This window comes from Brachycentrus maculatus, unplaced genomic scaffold (genome assembly GCF_059751285.1).
Source record: "Brachycentrus maculatus isolate JH-2025_06_01 unplaced genomic scaffold, ASM5975128v1 h1tg000513l, whole genome shotgun sequence".
Taxonomy (NCBI): Eukaryota; Metazoa; Arthropoda; class Insecta; order Trichoptera; family Brachycentridae; genus Brachycentrus; species Brachycentrus maculatus.
This window is the reverse complement of record NW_028281259.1, coordinates 894,266-913,785: the sequence shown is the minus strand read 5'-3', so window position 1 is coordinate 913,785 and position 19,520 is coordinate 894,266. Positions and strand designations below refer to the sequence as shown.

The following is a 19,520-nucleotide window of genomic DNA, read 5'->3' as shown; positions in this document are numbered from 1 at the left end:
TTATTTTCATATAATTTTTTGACATCTCATAAAAGAATGAATCTTTGAAGAGATGTGAAAAAAAATATAATTAGCATATTACTTTACGACATATTAACATATATGAAGAAAAATATGGAAGTCTGGGCATTTTTGGAACTTGTAAGAAACCATTTCAACCATTTTAAACCAGCCTAAGACGGTCGTTAGCCCCGTAAATACCCAGACTTCCATATTCTTCTTCATCTATGTTGAGAAGCCTAAAAATAATTCAGTTCAACCTTTGTCCTGCGTCTGAATTCTTCATTTCTGATTTTTTGTGAAGAGGTCTCTTGGATGAATTTTTGAAACACCCTCGTTTATAGATATGGTTGATACACTTTAGCTGTTCAATAACAACGCAAATTATATACAACCTCTAGCTACTACGAGAAATTACCATGTTTTTTAAATTCTTACAGTCAAAATGTAACGAAGACGTGTTAAGTTACACGTATCTTAACACGATGTATCTAATACATATATAATAATTGGCGGTATGTAAGAGGAGATTCGCGAATGTAGAAGAGCCGAAAAATGTTTGAAACGACAGACCCACAGAGAAGCAGAATGATGGAGAATCGCAAAGTTGCATGGCTTAGATAAGTTGTATTGATAAAATGAAGATAGGTGTGTTGAGATGGTTTGAACATGTGGAACGAATGAGTGAGGAAAGAACAAGGAAAACTTGGATATATGACGATTCCCATACGGTAAAGTGGCGTGGCATATATGTGTCGCTTACTTTCAAAATCCGCCAGATCCATGTAAGTCGATTTTACAAAAAAAAGCAAAATTCTCCGGGTAACGTTTGTGCTTCAAATATTTGTCTATAATTAGATAAAATATTGTAAATTAGAGAATTTTCCCATTTTTTTAAATTTATTTCGGTATTAAAAAAAAACACACGAGACACAAACCGATTATGACGTCATCTTAATTTTTGACTTTCTGATTTGCCCGCTTTCTGATTGGCCGATTTAGGTCTTAGGATTTTAGGAGAAAGTGACCAACTAACAAAACGTAAAATGTTCAGGAGGGCCATTTAAGTCACTGTTGATTGGCAAGAAAATACAGGAGAAAGTGACCAAGTGCATTGTTTTACAAAAACGTGATCATTGACTATTTGATATCTTACTAGCTTAATATTGCCCTGAAAATATTCCAAAGGATTTTAAACTTGGAAGTATAATATATTGACTTGGTAAAAATGACTAACTGCATTGGTGTTTATTTTCTTGCCATATATATATATATATATATATATATATATATATATATATATATATATATATATATATATATATATATATATATATATATATATATATATATATATATATATATATATATATATATATATATATATATATATATATATATATATATATATATATATATTTATATATATATATATATGTATATATATATATATATATATATATATATATATATATATATATATATATATATATATATATATATATATATATATATATATATATATATATATATATATATATATATATATATATATATATATATATATATATATATATATATATATATATATATATATATATATATATATATATATATATATATATATATATATATATATATATATATATATATATATATATATATATATATATATATATATATATATATATATATATATATATATATATATATATATATATATATATAGTTGTGTAGCCCACACGCTCTTACTTTAATACCAGGATGAAAAATACAATTTAAATATAAAGTCATAACTTTTTTTTTTTTCAGAATACTCTCTACCGTCCACAAGCAAAGGATGATCATGTATCCTTCCGACCATGGCCCATCCACATCTCGGGAGAGAACTCCTTCCATTCTTCCACATAACATATCATAAAACTTCCTTGATTTACGAAATCATTTTTTGCATACGTGGATAGACACGGCAAAAAGTAATTATATTAATAATAATAAAAAAAATTGTAATCGTCATAATGTCATTTAATTTCAAATTCCTCGAAATACAATATGCAGTCTTTTTCTGACGTCAATACGAGATGAATAAAATGTAAAAATGCTTTGTTTTTTAACCTACAAACGACCCTTCGGATCGCTTAGGTGTATTCCTTTATAACTTATATATACAGGGTCATCGAAAAATAATGCCAACATTTTAATCATCTATAACACAAAAATCCTTTGAGTCAATTAAGCAATTTTATCACTAAATGCTAGATGGTATATGTAAGTTTTATAAGAGGTAGCATGATTTTGCAATGCGTACACTAAATGCGTAGTAGCCAAGGTTTTCACAAAATAATCCAGGATTTGGACCTCACATACAAAACAAAGGGTTTCTGCTCAATAAAAAGCTCACATCACCATAGATGTCTCTAGTGAAATTCTTCTCATAATTGAGTGTGTCTAAATACTTGTTCACAAATCTAAATTATCCCAATTATAGGAGTTTTATTAAATGTTTTTTGACATCTCAACATAGATGAAGAAGAATAAAGAGTCTGGGCAAATGAAAGAGTTTCTGCTCAAAAAATAAAAATTTTTCATCTCACCATAGATGTCTCTAGTGAAATTCTAGTCAATTCAAGCAATGTTTCGAATTTGAAAAATATATATAAAGAAGTTCCAAGAATTTGAGCAGTGTGGTTGTCAATCATGGGTAGAATTGGTGAATGTTGCATTTTTTTTTAAAAATATTTTTTAAAACTTCGTATCTTTAAGTAGCTTATATTATACCAATATAAGGTAAACTATCATTTACACTTAATTTAAACATATGTGTAAAGTGATCACTTAAACTATCCTTTGACCGTCGTGAGCCCCGTAAATAACAAGACTTTTATATTCTTCTTCATACAATTTAAGACGCCAAAAAAATACACTAAAATTATTTAAAAAAATTATCATTTACTAAACATTTGAAGATCAAAATCATTGAATTATCTTTAAGAGTATTTTTTAAACGGTTGTTTAAAATGTTGGCATTATTTTTCGATGACCTGTATTTTACACACTACAGTGGATACTTGATTTAAAGGTCTTAAACATGTCTGAACCCGGCGATAATTTATCTGCACTTTGGCATATGCAAGGGTCCTGAAACCTTTTAGATATTTGTGAAGGTAAAACAAAACGAAGAGAGGGAAAGATTGACGATAATGGAAAAAGAAGAAGAAGTTAGAGTGAGACTCATCGAGGCCTGGGGTGGAATTACAGAGAAAATATTTTATATATAAAAGCATTGTTAACTTTGTGATATGGTATTAAAATACAATTTAGTAGACTCTTTAAAATCGGTATTCAATTTTGAAAGCAAAATCTGTGAATACAAAAAATATGACTATTTCTTAAAATCTACTGTTGCACGTTTTAATGCATTCTGTATTATTTTCCAACACAGGGAAAATGACGCGGAATGCATTGAAACACGTTTCACAATGAATTTTAAGAAATATGTAGTAGTAGTAGTAGCATATATATATGTTTATTTATATATATATATATATATATATATATATATATATATATATATATATATATATATATATATATATATATATATATATATATATATATATATATATATATATATATATATATATATATATATATATATATATATATATATATATATATATATATATATATATATATATATATATTTTCTTCTTTTCCTATCACTGCCATCTCCTTTTCTCTTTATCCCATCCTTGTCTCATGTCTCTTCCTTTATATAGACCTCTCTTATGTATAGTTGTGAAGAACTATGATTGGTACTCATGATTTTATTTTTTGTATTCTGTATGTATCATATATTGTAACTGTTGTTCTTCCTTCCAATAAAATAAAATAAAATAAAAATAAAATAAAATATATATATATATATATATATAGATCTGATCGTGCCAAGTCTTTTTCGGTCGTCCTCGTTCTGTTTTCCCTCTCACATAAGCCACATATATCTTCTTAGTCATTCTCTCGTTATCCATTCGCTTCGCATGTCCATACCACCGTAAAGAACTCTTCCTAATCTTTTCAATTATTCCTCGTTCAGCCTTACATTCCTTTCTTAAATCTTCGTTTTTAATTATGTCATACAATGATTTTCCATACATTCGTCTAAGGGGGCGCATTTCAACAGCGTTCACTCTGCTTTCATCCTTCCTTTGCAAGTTTGCAAGTTCCATGTTTCGCTTCCATACATTAGTGTCGGTACCAGCACGCCGTTGGAAACCGCCAGCTTGGCTTCCATGGACATATTTTTATTTGCAATTACTATGTTCGAAGCACCATTTATTCTATTCCCTGCATTCACTCTTCTCTCAATATCCTTATCCACTTTTCCATCCCTTGTGAACATGCTTCCTAGATATAAAAATTCTTGCACCTGTTCCAGGGATTCATTGTATACGATACAAGTACAAGTGAACAAATGTGTGCGTGTTTGTATATATATAGATTTACACATACGGGACCTACAGATGCATGAAAAAAGGAACAGGCTAGTCTCGAAAGAGATGTTCCGACGACATAGTCGCTGTGGGGGGTAGAAACTGGCTGCAAGCAGCACAGACTGGAGGAAATGGAAAAAAGGGGAAGAGGCCTATATCCAACAGCGGAGGACAGAAGGCTCATGAAGAAGAAAGAGAAGAAGAAGGTGGAGACCATGACACATGAAGAGAGAAAGAGGCCAGTCCCAAAAGAGATGGTCCGACGACAGAGTCGCTGTGGGAGGTAGAAACTGTCTGCAAGCAGCAACCGACATGGAAGGATGCAGAAGAGGCCTATATCAAGCAGTGGAGAACAAACAGCTAGAAAAGGTGGAAACCATAGGACATGAACAGAGGAATAGGCCAGCAATGGAAAAGATGAACCCAACCATAAATCAGAGTGCGATGATGTACTTAGGACACGTCATGAGAAATTAAAAATATCCTCTTCAACACCTAATCATACAAGGAAAGATTGAGAGGCGAAGAACTCAAGGACGCCCAAGGACACGATGGCTGAAAAACCTACTACAATGGTTTGGCAGAAGCACCAAATCTCTGTTCCGAGCTGCAGCATCAAAAGTGAAGATAGCCATAATGATCAGAAAGAAGAAGCCAAAGATGACCGATGACATTGTCCCCGTCGCGGGTAGCTAGTGGATCGAAAAACCACAAACGAGAGTAATCTGGGAGGAATTAGAAGATAGAAGATTAGAAGATCCAGCAGATAGAAGATTAGAAAATCCAGCAGTAGAGAGAAGGCTGACAATGAAGAAAATATATAGGTACATACATATACATAAAATGAGGACATTTAAAATTTTATTATCAATACATTTTAATTGAAAAAAAAAGCAATCAAACAAATGTCTTGCAGGTGTTTTTTTGCCAACACATTCGCAAATGATCATTGACAAACACGTTTTCAAAAAAACTTGTTTAATTTATAAAAATTGTAGGTGAATTTCAGATCCAATGATATTCGCAATATGTATATATATATATATATATATTTATAAAAAACTAACTAACTAACTAACCATCACGCCGCTTCCCCGCAGGGGTAGGCAGAGAGAATCGAACGCCACACCACTCTGTCTTTGCAAACATTCTTTGCCTCTTCTACATTCATGCATCTCCTCATACATACCCGACGATTATTACGACTCCTGACCCGGCCGCTTTCAAGTATTTGACATACCATATTTATATATATATATATATATATATATATATATATATATATATATATATATATATATATATATATATATATATATATATATATATATATATATATATATATATATCCGCCTCCGTAGTGTAATGGTCAGCATGCTCGCCTACCGTTCTGGAGGTCCCGGGCTCGATTCCCAGGGGGGTTTAATAAATATAAGTGATTTTTTCACTCTAATATTTATTCAATATTACACTGGACTGGTACCTGAAGTGGAGGGCTGATCACCTTTCCTTCATGTGTAATCGATCGAGATAACATTGCCTTTATATGAAGCAGTGCCCTATGCACCATTGGGGTGCGGAAAGGGATTATTATATATATATATTTATATATATATATACATATGTATATATATATATATATATATATATATATATATATATATATATATATATATATATATATATGTATGTATATATATATAAATATAAATATATATATATATATATATATATATATATATATATATATATATATATATATATATATATATATATATATATATATATATATATATATATATATATGTATGTTTATATAAGGAATGTAAGGCTAAACGAGGAATAATTGAAAAGATTAGGACGAGTTCTTTACGGCAGTATAGACATATGGAGCGAATGGATAGCGAGAATGGCTAAGAAAATATATATGGCGAATGTGAGAGGGAAAACAGAACAAGGACGACCGAAAAAGACTTGCCACGATCAGATCATTTAGAACCTAAAATCTGGCGGTGTCAAAAGTCTGCGTAATCGAAGGGCATGCATGACTAGATGTATGGATGTGAAGGAGGCGAGGAGTGTATGTCAAGACAGAAGAGTGTGGCGTTTCATCCTCTCTTCCTACCCCTGTGGAGAAACGGCATGATGGTAGTAGTAGTAGTACTCAGGAGTATTTGTACTGACATTTCTTGGTGGAACACCTTTTTCATATAATAAAACAAATTCCTCTCACTGTCAAGTAAAATATAAAATAATAATAATAAAACCCTTATCCGCACCCAAATGGTGCATAGGGCACTGCGTCATATAAACGCAGTGTTATCTTGATCGTTTACACATGAAGGTAAGGTGATCAACCCTTCGCTTCTGTTACCAGTCCAGGGAATATTGAATAAATATTACAGTGAAAAAATCACTTATATTTAGTTTACCCTCCTTGGGAATCGAACCCGTGACCTCCAGAACGGTAGCCGAGCGTGCTGACCATTACACTACAGAGGCGGACAAAATATAAAATGCAAGTGTATAAAGTTACATTGTTGTTTTATTATTAAATGAAATACAATAAAACTAAAAAAAAATAAGATTATACTTGTCTACAATTTATACATCGTATAGTCATTTCGGTACAAGGCCAAACATTTAAAGGCGGCTGCAATAAAAATTGCCAACCAAATTTGTGGGGAGATTAGCGTCGAATGATCGAATCCTAGATCCGAATTAAGTAACGAATGGTCGTGAAGAAATCGTCTTATTGATTCGGTTTATGTATCAAATACCCCATTACGGGATGTGCAGTAATCGGTTTCATAATTCTGTCCTAATATCGACACCACTACGATTCGCCATATTATCGTTCTATCAAATTACGACAGGTTTTTAATATTCGCGGATTTTATTCAAATAAATTACCGTGTTTGCAAACGAAGTTAAATGGGCAGGTTGGCAATACTGCATATTAATAATAATATACTAAAAATACAAAAAAAATCAAATAAAATAAATGAACTTTGATTTTACCACTTTTTTATTAAAACAATTTGACGTACCACTGGTTTCGATAATACCTTGTCACCATCAGGGTTTATTTTAAATCACAAACATTAAAATACTCTCACCAAAAAAATCCACACAAAAAAAGTGTGGAAGTTTTTGGTCAGAGTATTTTAATGATTTTAATGTTTTTGATTTAAAATAAACCCTGATGATGGCAAGGTATCGTCGAAACCGGTAGATTGTATTAATAAAAATAGTGATAAAAAAAAAAATTAAAAGATGTTATAAAATGGATCCGACGCCAGACACAGGTCTGTGACGTGGTAGAGCGAATTGCTTGGCTGAAGTGGAAATGGCCCGGTCACATAGCCAGAATGGCGATAGATGGAAGAAACGCGTTCTGGTGTGGAGACCGAGGAACCAGAGGCCTCAAGGACGTCCACCGATGAGATGGGTGGATGACATCAGGAAGTTTGCTGGAAGACAGTGGATAGGGACAGCGCAGGATCGGGAGAAGTGGAGGCGGAAGGGGGAGGCCTTTGTCCAGCAGTGGACCTCAACGGGCTGATGTGATGATGATGATTATAAAATGTGCCACAAAGTATCTGCGGAAAACATCCCAGAAAAGAAGAAACATTCAATTATCTAAAAATACCTTTAGAACAACACGTACATGTTTTTTCAAAATACAAAATAATTGGTAAAAGTTGACTAGGCTTGATTGATGCTAATTTGATACTTCTAGAACAAAATCTCGACTTCGAATCTGTGAGATGAAAACACTCCAATCCATAACCAGAAACACGTTGCGAGACCGCGTAAGGAACGCTGATATCCGGAGCATGTGTAAGACGGAAGATATCGTGAGGTGGGGATACTGGAATGACCATGTAAACAGAATGTCAGAAGACAGACTTCGCCTTTCAAGGAAACCTTGAAGGACGCAGACCCCCAGGCAGATCTCTAAAAGGATGGAGAGATAACTGGCAGTCAACATCTCAAGAGCGACAGGTCCTGAGGATCTATAAAAATAAAAAGAAGAAAAATATTATGCTTTATTTTAGCTTATTCTACAGTACGGGATTATTGGTTGGGGTGATCAGCAATGAAAACCGTACTCAATCACAGTATGAAGGCTGTCTGGAGATAGGATCTATACTCGGTGAAGACCAAATGCCACCTATACAATGCCTGCATTGCTCCTGTTCTCTTATACGGCTGTGAAACATGGCACTTTGAAAGTCCAGAGCAGCCGTATTTTTAGTATTTTAGGCGTGCGGTGGTTTGACATTGTGAGGAATCAAGAGATAAGGTTATTGCTGCCCAAAAATCAGTAATGAAAACAGTACTCCATGTTCCGATCCATGAACTCCCACAGAGGAAATATTCAACAAACTACACCTCTGGACAGTCAAACAACTATACGCTAAAACAATCCTTACACATGCATTCAAGGATCACTCTCACATAACGCAAGAAAGCACCTCCCAGCAAAGCACAGAAATCACAATTGGCACACTTTATGGTAACGTGCATACAACAGATCCCAAACACATCGAACAAAACCTAACACACACCTCTTTTGGTCAAACTAACTTTGATAAGTTGGTAGTGTAAAGGCAAAGGGGTAAAAATCTACAATCTACAAATCTACGACCAGAACGGTCATCATCAAACTATGTGAACTTTTTTTTAAATCTGTAGATAGTGTCAATAACTGGTAGGTGTCAACAATACGTCTGTTTACCCTTTGTTAAAATGCAGGATTTCGAAGATTATTTCTATTTGTTTCGATAATAGCGAAAATATTCAAATTGTTCGAAAATAAGGAAACATTTTTAAAAATGGCTAGATTTTTATAGGTCCTGTGGCATTTATTTTAATATCAATGAGAAGATAAATAAAATATAATTAAAATTTGGTAAGAATGTCCTTTGACATTTTCTAAAAAACGCGCCAAAAAAAAACATCTGTATTGAATATGGAAGTGACGCATGGAGTTGGTAAAAGAAGGATGAGAGTAGACTGGATGCAGTCGGGATGCCATCTCTCAGTGCGGCAAGACCATGTATGGTAGATGTTCCAATGGTGATATAAGGAAAGGGTGCAAGGCTGATATTACCACTATCCAGCAAACTAAGAAAGGTGTGTTAAGATGGTTTGGGCATGTGGAACGAATGAGCGAGGAAAAAACTACAAAACAAATTAATGAGGTAAATGTAGTTGGTGATAGGGGTAGAGAGAGACCAAGAAAAACTTTGCACCATCAGGTATGTCAAGTACTTGAAAGCGGTCGTACCAAGAGTCGAAATAATCGGCGAGATGATGCATGAATGTGGAAGAGGCTAAGAATGTTTGCAAAGACAGAGTAGTGTGGAATTTTATTCCCTCCGCCTACCCTTGCTGATGATGTGATGGTTAATTTTATTTATTTTTATGTTTGTTTTTGGGAATTATGGCTCACTCATTTCAACAACGTCATACTTATATAAAAAAAAATTGATTTTTCAGGAGAACGTTTTTAAAGTTTAAAAATATAATACAATGTATTAAAAATAAATATCAAGCCACTCATTGAACTTTTTACTGTGCAACAGATCTTTTTAGGTAAAACCTGAAGGTTTTTTCTCCATTTGAAAAATATTTAGTGTATTTATAAAAAATACTTAAATAATACCTTTTCTTCAAAAAGCAAAAAAACTACCCCAAATTAAAAATTAAGTTAAGTTTCATCAGTTCTCTTACAAATATATTTAGTAACGGATCATCACATATTCCTACATGTTTAATTTACGCAGGAGTTTAATGTTCAATTTTATGTCCTGAATTTTGATTCGATGACTTCATTTTTAAACTGTTTTCCTCAATAAAAAATAAAAATAAATTTCGTTTACCTACATCTTATTTTAAGACGAACATGCTTCTTCCTACGCTCGTTCGCACACAATGGTGCACTGGGAACTGCAGCGAATTGATGCAATATTAAGTTATTGGGTTGTGGGCCCGTGGTTAGAATGACAAACGAATGTCATTTGTTTGAAAATGCCATAAATAGGTGAAACAATTGTAACAATTTGAAATTTTCACGTGTTTTTGTTCATAAAATACAACTTAATAATAATAATAATAATAATAAAAACCCTTATACGCACCCCAATGGTGCATAGGGCACTGCTCCATATAAACGCAGTGTTATCTTGATCGTTAACACATGAAGGAAAGGTGATCAGCCCTCCGCTTCAGGTATCAGTCCAGGGTAATATTGAATAAATATTACAGTGAAAAAATCATTTTTATTTATTTGACCCCCCCTGGGAATCAAACGTGGGACCTCCAGAATTGTATCCAGAGGCGGACAAAATATAACTTAGTAGACTCAAAAAAACTGTGTTTCATAATGTTAATGAAATACAACTTACTAGACTCAAAAAATCTTTTTTTTAAATTTAAGAATTGGTGAATGTTACACGTGTGTAACTGATAACTCAAACTGGCTTATGACGGTCGTAAGCCCGGTAAATGCCCAGTCTTCCATATTCTTCTTCTTCTTATTATTTATCTTCATCTTCATGTTATTAATAACACAAAAATGTATTGTAAAAATTATCTTAAAAAAGCCTAGGATCTATCCATCAAACTCGATTTTCCAAGAATTTAGCGCACCTACTGTAGAATCGATTTTTAAAAGAGCATCAATTTTACAAATATTTAAAGAAAGGGAAACATTATTGACACATAATTTTAGAAATACAAGATCACAAAATAACTTAAAGACCCCAAAATATAATACTAGTGCAGCTCAAAACCACTAATCTTTTATAGGAATAAAAAACATTTTAATAAACTACCTGCAAGAATAAAAAATATATTCAATTTTCAAAAATGATTTACAAAAACATATAAGGCAAACTCTCGTTTGATTACCATTTATTACTTCTTATTTTTACTTCTTATTTATATGTACAAACCCTGTAAGTTTATTTTTACTTCTTATTTATATGTACAAACCCTGTAAGTTTATTTTTACTTCTTATTTATATGTACAAACCCTGTAAGTTTATTTTTACTTCTTATTTATATGTACAAACCCTGTAAGTTTATTTTTACTTCTTATTTATATGTACAAACCCTGTAAGTTTATTTTTACTTCTTATTTATATGTACAAACCCTGTAAGCGAACTCCCTCTCTAAACACGAGCAATCTGCTCTCTTAGTGAGGTAGCACGTAAAAAAAAATATATAAATATGTAACTATGTTGATTATTTTGCCATACAATGTACCTTTGATTAAAAAAATTATAAATTAAAAAAAAAAAATAAAAAAAAATCTACGTTGACATATCAAAAGATAATATAAAACTTCGACTTAATAAATTATAATTTCACCTTTAAGTACAAGACAATCGACATTCTTGTCATCCGAGCTGGCGCTAAGCATGCTCGGATGCTTTTGAACAAAAGGCATTATCTCGAGAGAGATGGACTGTTTGTAATTATCAACCAAACACAAAAAAGTGTTGGCATGATACACAATTTTAAAATTATACAGGAAATTGCAACTTCATTATTATTATAGGATAATTAGATCTAGAGTAAGGCATTGCAAAATGTGACTCCATATATTTTTAAAAATTATAACATAACAATGTAATCGTTGCGAGCATATATCAACGGAATGCGGTTGTAGTTTAAAAAACAGATGCTGATAGAAATACTGATGTGCATGTGATAGAAGTGAAACTACTTAAAAAATTACGAATAAGAGAGATTAAGAGGCAATAAAAACGCGCTAAGAGTGTCAGAAATGAAGACTCTATGGAGCATATCTGGCAAGAGTCTACGAGATTGAATAAAGAACACCAGGATAAGGGAAATATGCGAGATGGAAGATGTCGTTAGGTGGGGAAGGCAACTAAGGAGACAATGGTATGCGCATATGAGGAGAATGGTACCATCCGGACATAAACCTCAAGGTAGACGACTCCCGGGCACATCACCAAAGAGGTGGATTGACAGCTGGGTATCGACATCGCAGGAAGCTAATCCCTCTTAAAAACAGGCCACAAAGCCTGCCTACACCATGCAGAAAAAGAGGAAGAAAAAAATTAGTGCGAGAGACAGACAGACAGACACAGAGATAAAGAGAGAGCATCTCAAAAGATAAAAGAGGAGCGTATGTCAGGACAGAAGAATGTGGCGTTTCATCCTCTCTGCCTACCTGGTAGTAGTAGTAGTAGTAGAAGACACCCTATCATCTTTACTTATCTGCTTTCTACTGTCTTCTATCATTTTAGTAGAAGACATCCTATCATCTTCACTTATCTGCTTTCTACTGTCTTCTATCATGTTCATCCATGGTTTACCCTTAAAATCATATATGAATACGACTCCAGGTTACATAATTGCATTGCTCATCACAACATCAAAACTCTCTACGTCATGTTATAAAAAAATCCATCTTGAATTCCAAGAAAATGCCGAACGGATAGCATGACGTCCTGTCTTGAATTCAATCTTTTTCTTCTCTCAGGCTCCATCCCAACATATCATCTTTGTAGACTGCTGGGGTCAGCTCTCCTCGTCCTCAGGGTGTAGGACCTTCTGTCATGGAAAACGTCACTTCAAGTCAAGTCTTCGTATCTTATTTTCTTTCTGCAGCATCCATGAATTCTTGGTCTTCTTCTAGATTAATGGCGATTGCCTTCACAATTTGATCAGGTTCTCTGCATCCTATGTGCCCATGCAATTTCTATTGTATTTCCATGAAAAATGGGATATTCTTCTTCCTGACTCCATACCAACTTATCGTCTTTGTTGACTGTTGGGATCAGCTCTCCTCATCCTCAGGTTGTAAGACCTTCTTTCATGGACAACGTCACCCAGGTCGTGCCTTAGAACCATGTTATCTTTCTGCAGCATCCATAAATTATTTGGTCTTCCTCTAGATGTCTTTCGAGGAAGATCCATGGCGATTGTCTGGTTCACAACATGATCAGGTTCTCTGCGTCCTATGTCTGGAATTTAACTAACTAACTAACTAATCATCACGCCGCTTCCCCGAAGGGGTAGGCAGAGAGAATAGAGCGCCACACCACTCTGTCCTTGCAAACATTCTTCACCTCTTCCACGTTCATGCATCTCCTCATACATACCCGCCGATTGTTACGACTCCTAACCTGACCACTTTCAAGTATTTGGCATACCTGATCGTGCCATGTTTTTCTCGGTCTTCCTTTGCTTCTTTTCCCACTAACATTCACCTGATAAATTGGTTTTACCGTTCTTTCCTCACTCATTCGTTCTACATGTCCAAACCATCTCAACACACCTTCTGAATTCTTCTTGCCTGGAATTGAACATGTTAATTTTTAAATTAATTTACATTTATTTATTATTATTTAAATAATTGAATATTATTCAAATGCTAAAATATGAGTATAGTCGGAGGGCATGTATTACTAGATGTACGGATGTAAAAGAGGCAAGGAGTGTATGTCAGGACTGAGGAGTGTGGCGTTCTATCCTCTCTGCCTACCCCTGTGGGAAAATTGCGTGATAGTAGTAGTAGTAGTAAATATCACCATATTTAGGAAATAGTGGTATTCTCCATATAAATTGCAAATTGAAAATGGAGAGATATTGCCAAAACGTGACTATTTCAACTATGTGAAAAATTGCACGCAAATCATTCGCCACAAAACGAAATCTTCCACGATCTTTCGTTTTACCTTCCTCTTCGGGCTTCATGCCGACAGTCCGCATCATTATTGGTACATTATACAACTCCAGTCCCATCTGAGCATTTCATTTTGTTCACGGAGAATGAAATAATAATGGCAAATTTACGATTATTACGTATATAAAGATTTTTTGTTGTTTACAAAAATTCGAAGGTCAATCAAAGGTAGTTTGGTCGGACACAAGTTGCGAATACCAAATATTATCCACTCCTAATGATCAAATAGCAGAGAAGATTACACATCGCTCACTCCTTTCAAGAACGTCATAAATCAAAAAACTTGATTTTTCAGGAGAACGTTTAAAGTTTAAATATACAATACAATGTTTTAAAATTAAATATCAAGCCACTTATTGACCTTTTCACTGTGCAGCAGATCTTTTTAGGTAAAACCTGAACGTTTTTTATCCATTTGAAATATATTTAGTATATTTAAAAAAATAATTAAACAATACCTTTTCTTCAAAATGCAAAAACAACACTTTCTGCCCTGTAGCGGGTAAATATTAAGTTAAAAATATGCTGCTTTTGGTGGGATATAGTACATTTTCTGGGCATTCCGAAAACATGCACAACTGAAAATTGACAATTTTTGATTTGTGACGTTCTTGAAAGGAGTGAGCGACATTTAATCTGTACAGGGTGACTAAAAAATCATTTTAGCTTTCCATTAGAAACATTGGAAGAACAATACATCGCAGAATTATGGAAAGTTTCTTTCATTCTTACCCTTATCAGCACCCAACGGTACATAGGGTACTGGTCCACGTGTACACACTTGCTTAATAAATTATAAGCTGTGAATTCGAGAACTGTGTTTCGAGTCTATTCAATATATCCAATAATTTGAATAGTGTGGTTGTCAATCATAGTAGAATTTGTGAATGTTACACGTGTCTAAAGTGATCACCAGTCTATGACGGTCAAAAGCCCTGTAAATTCCAAGCTTCTACATATGTATACATATAGAAGTATATATGTATATGTAAAGTGGGTGTATAATAATAAAATAAACAATGTGTTGCTTTGTAATTAAAGTTTATAATTAAAGTTTATTCTTAATTTATCTTTATAATAATTTTTATATCTATCTATCTGATTCTGACAGTTCAGAATATTATATTTGTTCTATCGGAAGTCTTTTTTTTAATTCTGTGCGACGCATGCGACATCTGGTAGTAGAACTGTTTTATGTAGGTACTATTTGTAAGTACTTAATAAAATTTATAGGTAGGTACCTAGTTATTTTATTACATATATATATATATATATATATATATATATATATATATATATATATATATATATATATATATATGTATATATATATATATATATATATATATATATATATATATATATATATATATATACATATATATATATATATATATATATTTATATATATATATATATATATATATATGTATATATATATATATATATATATATATATATATATATATATATATATATATATATATATATATATATATATATATATATATATAAATATATATATTTATTTATATATATATACATATACATATATACTCCATTTAAAATTCTCATTATATATCTCATTGAAGAAGTGATTGACCAATACGATATTCATTTTAATAACAATTTTAATGTCAAGGATTTTCCTGTACTAAGAAGGCATTTCTGATTCATATTTGCGAATTCTTTTTATGTAATGAATAAAGATCCATAAAGACGCATAAAGAGATGCTGGAACACCTACTCTAAGCAACTAGAAACTGCTGAAATGCGAATGCTCAGATGGTCAGCTGGAGTGTCCCATAGAGACAAAATACAGAGCCCATGCATTCCTGGGAGCCTGGCTGTAACAGGCATCAATAGTAAGGTAGAGGAAAGGCAATTGGAGGTGGTATGGCCACATAGGACGTAGAGAACCTGATCATATTGTGAACCAGGCAATCGCCGTGGATCTTCCTCGAAAGACATCTAGAGGTAGACCAAGGAATTCATAGAAGCTGCATGGATAACATGGTTCGAAGGCATGGCCTAGGTGACGTTGTCCATGATAGAAGGACCTACAACCTGAGGACTAGGAGAGCTGACCACAAAAGTCTACCAGGAAGACGAAGGTTTGGACAGGCTCAAAATGTATGAATTGTGAATGCATTTTTTGATCAACCTGTGAAATCGTGGGTCGATGTTGAACAACTAAATCTTAATGACCCTTGCAGAAGCCACTTTGAAAATCGTCGCAGAAGAGTCGAGAGTCATAAAACCCGTTTTGTTTTTTTTTCATCATCTCAGCTACAAAGTTAAAATAAAAAGAATGAATCTATTAAAAACTGGTAATTTATAATGTGAATTACTAAAATGTTTACAACATTTCGAGTGTGTCCAAATACTTGTTCACAAAATCTGGATTATCTCCAATTACAGGAGTTATTTTCATATTATTTTTTGACATCTCATCAAAGATGAAGAAGAATATGGAAGTCTGGGCATTTACGGGATATATTCACATACTAATATAAGAGTTCCTGCTTAATAAAAAAGCTTCTTTACATCTCACCAATAGATGTCTCTAGTGAAGTTCTAGTGATTCAAGAACAAAGTTTCTAAATTGGTTCATATATATAGAACTTCCAAGAATTTGAGTAGTGTGGTTGTCAATAATGGGTAGAATTGGTGAATGTTACACGAGTGTAAAGTGATCACTTAAACCAGCCTTTGACGGTCGTCAGCCCCGTAAATGCCCAGACTTCCATATTCTTCTTCATCTTTGATGAGATGTCAAAAAATAATACTAAAATGTTAATGATACTGTGTTCGAAATCTCAAAAATTCTCAATTTACTCTCGGATGCTATGAAATTTTTACACAAAATTGAATTTGATTCCGCGCGTTTTTATATCCACTTAATGAACAGGAACTCAATTATCTTCAAGCTTTTAGTTATTTTTAAAAATTAAACGGAATTAATTTATAAGTCTATCATATTTTATAATTGAGAAATATTATTAAATTTACTTAACATTGGCAAAATCAATATATTCTATATGTAACGCCATTATATATTTTAAAAAAATGTCTATAACTTTTACCATTTGAACATCTACCACTTGTCGTTTTGGCGCAAATTCCACTAAGAGATCGCATTCCTTCTAGTTTAGCATTCTCTGATAGGCTTTTAATTGCTCAGCCTTTCACCCTTTCCTTATATCACCATTGCAACATGTATATATATATATATATATATATATATATATATATATATATATATATATATATATATATATATATATATATATATATATATATATATATATATATATATATATATATATATATATATATATATATAAACCTATCAGCGGAAGCTAAACTGGCAGTGCACAGCGGAGTCCTGGTTCCAACTCTAATGTATGGAAGTGAAACATGGAGTTGGCAAAAGAAGGATGAAAGTAGACTGAATGCAGTCGAAATGCGATCTCTCAGAAGAGTGTGCGACAAAACGATGTATGATAAATGTGCTAATAGTGAAATAAGGAAGAAATGCAAAGCTGAGATAAGCATTATCGATAAAATTAAGAAAGATGGTTTGGACATGTAGAACGAATGAGTCAGGAAAAAACGGTAAAACAAATTTATGAGGCGAATGTTAGTGGGAAAAGAAGCGGAGGAAGACCGAGAAAAACATGGCACGATCAGGTATGCCAAATACTTAAAAGTGGTCAGGTTAGGAGTCGTAACAATCGGCGGGTATGTATGAGGAGACGCATGAACGTGGAAGAGGCGAAGAATGTTTGCAAGGACAGAGTGGTGTGGCGCTCTATTCTCTCTGCCTAACCCTGCGGGGAAGCGGCGTGATGGTTAGTTAGTTAGTTTATATATATGTATATACACATATATATATATATATATATATATATATATATATATATATATAAATATATATATATATATATATATATATATATATATATATATATATATATATATATATATATATATATATATATGTACATATATTTATATATATATATATATATATACATATATACATATATATATATATATATATATATATATATATATATATATATATATATATATATATATATATATATATATATATATATATATATATATATATATATATATATATATATATATATATATATGTATATATATATATATATATATATATATATAAATATATATAAATATATATATATATATATAAATATATATATATATATATATATATATATATATATATATATATATATATATTATATATATATATATATATATATATATATATATATATATAAATATATATATATATATATATATATATATATATATATATATATATATATATATATATATATATATATATATATATATATATATATATATATATATATATATATATATATATATATAAATATATATAAATATATATATATATATATAAATATATATATATATATATATATATATATATATATATATATATATATATATATATATATATATATATATATATATATATATATATAAATATATATATATATATATATAAATATATTTATATATATATATATAAACGCTCACACACACTTACACACAATTACATTACCTGCCATTTTCCAACGCCAATGAGTCACCCACACACTTGCAAAATTTTCCAGAAAACCAATAAATTTCTCAACGTTTTTCTTGTCGTGTGCTTGCTGTATTGCGAAACCGGTTACGGCCGGGCTTCGTGGTTCGAAGGCATTCCATGACTGACTCAGTCGACCGTCAGACATCGCTCCGCCAAGACCTGTCGCATATAGCACTAACTCGCGCTGTGGGTGATCACCTTTGACTAGTTTTTTTTCCCCCCTTTTTTCAAAATCGTGGAGTGCTTCAGATATTCAAACAGAAAAAAATAAGGTAATTTTATAAGAATATGTACATATTTTAATATTCTCAATATTTTTAGTATTTGATATTATTTTTTGACATCTCATCAAAGATGAAGAAGAATATGGAAGTCTGGGCATTTACGGGGCTGACGACCGTCATAGGCTAGTCGTCAGCCCCGTAAATGCCCAGACTTCCATATTCTTCTTCATCTTTGATGAGATGTTAAAAAATAATATGAAAATAACTCCTGTAATAGGAGATAATCCAGATTTTGAGAACAAGTATTTGGACACACTCAAAATGTTTTATTTATATTTAAAGCATTTACTTTGTGGTTAGTCATTTTAACTTTTTTATTTTTCAACAAAAATGTTTATAATATTAGTATATT

The 19,520-nt window shown here is 31.8% G+C and overlaps 1 protein-coding gene across 2 annotated transcripts in view; it reads left to right on the top strand.

Moving 5' to 3' along the window:
• Positions 1–19,012: 19,012 nt before the first annotated feature.
• The window catches only part of LOC148301845 (fatty acyl-CoA reductase 1-like), a 52,072-nt gene continuing 51,564 nt past the window's right edge, over positions 19,013–19,520 (top strand). For both annotated transcript variants that reach the window (XM_088272615.1, XM_088272616.1), the window contains exon 1: positions 19,013–19,156. The gene's annotated coding sequence lies outside the window, so the exon portion shown is untranslated. The remainder of the gene's footprint in view (positions 19,157–19,520) is intronic.